The sequence below is a fragment of the Piliocolobus tephrosceles genome, unplaced genomic scaffold, assembly GCF_002776525.5.
Source record: "Piliocolobus tephrosceles isolate RC106 unplaced genomic scaffold, ASM277652v3 unscaffolded_21447, whole genome shotgun sequence".
Classification (NCBI taxonomy): domain Eukaryota; kingdom Metazoa; phylum Chordata; class Mammalia; order Primates; family Cercopithecidae; genus Piliocolobus; species Piliocolobus tephrosceles.
This window is the reverse complement of record NW_022303696.1, coordinates 5,103-8,233: the sequence shown is the minus strand read 5'-3', so window position 1 is coordinate 8,233 and position 3,131 is coordinate 5,103.

Here is a 3,131-nt window from a genome sequence, read left to right as displayed (position 1 = left end):
AAAAAAAAAAAAAAAGAAGGTGGCCAGTTACTGAAATCCCTGAGGAAAGGACATGTCAGTTCCCATATCAGGTCTTAAAATCTTTCATTTTTTTTTTTTTAGGTATGTAAAATATTTTTTCGAGGTATGCATTTAAGAGGATTCTGTTGATATTCAAATTAGTGGGTTTTCTTTTGAAAATATTTTGATTTACACTTTGTTCTTTTATTTTCTTCTTCTTCTTTTTTTTTTATTTTTTATTTTTTTTAGAGTTTTGCTCTTGTCACCCAGGCTGGAGTGAAATGGAGCGATCTGGGCTCATGGCAACCTCCACCTCCCGGGTTCAGGCTATTATTCTTCTGTCTCAGCCTCCCGAGTAGCTGGGACTACAGGCGTGCGCCACCACACCCAGCTAATTTTTGTATTTTTAGTAAAGACGGGGTTTCACCATGTTAGCCAGGATGGTCTTGATTTCTTGACCTCATGATCCACCTACCTTGGCCTCCCAAAGTGCTGGGATTAAAGGTGTGAGCCACTGTGCCCAGCCTTGTCATCCTTATAGCTTCTTATTCATTCCACATTATTAGTGTATTTTCTATTTTTCCCATTGTCTTGGGTTAAACATTTTAAACTTAAGTCCTATAACTGAGGGTAACATGAATTGCAATTTTCTTTTCACTTATGAAAGATACTGATTTGTTTTTCTAAGACTACCAGAATGAGCACAAAAGAACCAGCGGGTAGGCAAGTGTAGGAGCAAAACTGCAAGTTTATTTTTGGTCACTTAAGGTGTGGGGGAGAGGTCTATCGGCCTCCAGCAAAGAAGGCCGGCAGAGTCCCCCGGTGGGGCTCTCGGACGGAGTTCCGGCAGTCCCGACATCCCGACAGGAGTGGGGCTGGGAAGTCCGCGTGGGACCCTGGCCAAGAGCGGCTTTTCTAGGAGTGGGAGGGCAATAGGCGGGGCACGGGCGTGTCGGGGGGCGTTCCACAGGTGCGACCAGGTAAATCTTGGTCTCTTCGGATTGACGTCACCTGGCACATGCCCAGTTGATCTGCACCTTCCCAGGCGCCGGCTGCATTTTCACGCGTGCGGGAAGAGTTGGTGGTGAAGAAGAACCCGGAAGTGCGCCATCCTGCCTCCGTTCGTCCAAACAGTCCAACCTTTTATTGATAATAGTGATAAAGGGGCGCCGTGGTCTGTCTGGCTACTTCCTGCTGTTAAGGGGCATCGTTAAGGTCGGGGCCCATGGTTGGTATTTGGACGTATGGATGAAGAATAAAATAAGGCACAGTATTAGTATAGGAATGAGGAATGGAAGCATTTGTTGGAATATGGGCAAAACCCAGAAGGATGGTCCTGGCAAGGTTGGGGAGTATGAGATAGTTAAGAACATTTAGTAAGTTTGAGGCGAGTGGGGGGAAAGCCAAACTGATTTCCACTGATTGCTTTCGGTAGGGGCCCTTTTTAGCTGGGAATGAGGAACGAGTGCGCAAAGTTGTTGTTGGCCAGGCAGCAATTAAGGAGTGGAGTTTTTCGTGGAGTGGATGTCTTTCCCCTTACTCCTACTACAGAGATATTGGATGGAAGGCTAGGTCCAGAGAAGGACGGCAAAACAGAATAGGTAGCCTCGCTGTTGATTAAAAAATTAATTGTCTTACCCACTACCAGGAGAGTTACCCGCAGCTCGGCGAGGGTGATGGGGGTCCCCGAGTCTCGGCACCTTCAGTTGTCATCGTCCAGATGTAGGAGCTGGAAGGAGCTCCCAGGATCCTGGGAAAGGGGGTCACGTGGAGACACAGCACCTGTTCTCAGGGTGGGGCAATCAGACTTCCAGTGTCCTCCCTGCTGGCAAGCAGGGCAGGGGGTTGCTGGTGGACGAGGGTTAGGACATTCACTGGCCCAATGTCCTGATGCCTTGCACTTATAGCAAGGCTGCGTTGGGGCTCGGGGACCTTGCGGACACCTGTTGGCATAGTGTCCTGCCTTGCCGCACTTATAGCAGGCTCCTTTTGTAGCTTTGGAGTCTGTGGGGTGTGTGCTCTCTGGTCTGGGGTTACGACTGGGCTGTAAAGCCGCTGCTAGGAGCTATAACTTCTGTTTGAGGCGAGCCTGCCGTCTCCTCTCTGGAGTTATAGACCTTAAAGGCTAATTTAACTAGGTCTTGTATTGGTGCCTGAGGACCATCCTCTACCTTTTGAAGTTTTTTACGAATGTCAGGAGCTGATTGAGAAATGAAATAAGATGCCAAAATGGTGGCCCCTGTGGGGGAGGCCGGATCTAACCGGGTATATTGGGTTAGAACCTCAGTCAATTTAGAGGTTAGGATAACCTGGAGGTCATGCCAAGTTAAGTCATAGGCCTGACAAAGGTGTCTAAATTCCTTTATGTATATGGTAGGATTAGCTGAGAAATCACCTAAACGCTTCTCAATTTTGGAAAGATCGGCCAATGAAAAAGGGACATGTACTCTGACTACCCCCTCCGCCCCAGCTACCTCTCACAAAGGTGCTAACACTGTAGGAGGGTGTGGGCAGAGATAGGGGACTCAAGACAGCCAGGTGGGGGCCCCAAAGGAGGCATGGGACCGAGTGGATTACTAGTAGATAAGGAGGAGGAAGGAGGAGTCTGGATGGGGGGAGGAGGAGGAGTCTGGGCAGGAAGGGAGGGGGTGGAGAGAAGGAGGAGTATAGGGACGAGAGCTTAAGGCCCAAAAGCCTTGTACGTAATTAGTTTCGGACCACTTGCCTAGCTGCTGGCAGAAATTGCTGAGGTCAATCACACCACAGTGGAAAGGAAAATTAACCGCTTCCTCCTAAGGTCTTGTTCAAGCTGTAAGGTTTTTAAATTGGCTAGGAGGCACCCTAAGGGGTGCTCTTTGGAAATTTGGACTGGGGGGTTTCTCGTTTGTTTCCTCTTTACTTACACAATGGACACAATGGAAATGGAAGTGGATCTCTGCCTGGCTTCAAAGCGTCCTTTGGAACCAGCAGAGACAGACTGGAGGCTCATGGAGCCAAAGTGGAGATTACCTTCAGGCAGATGTCTCCATCCTGAACGGGTCTCCCGAGCCACTTGGTGGCTCAAAAGTGGGCTTCGGACCTGCACAGGATTTTTGGCCGAGGGAGGTAAAGAGGAGACAAGGGCACTTACC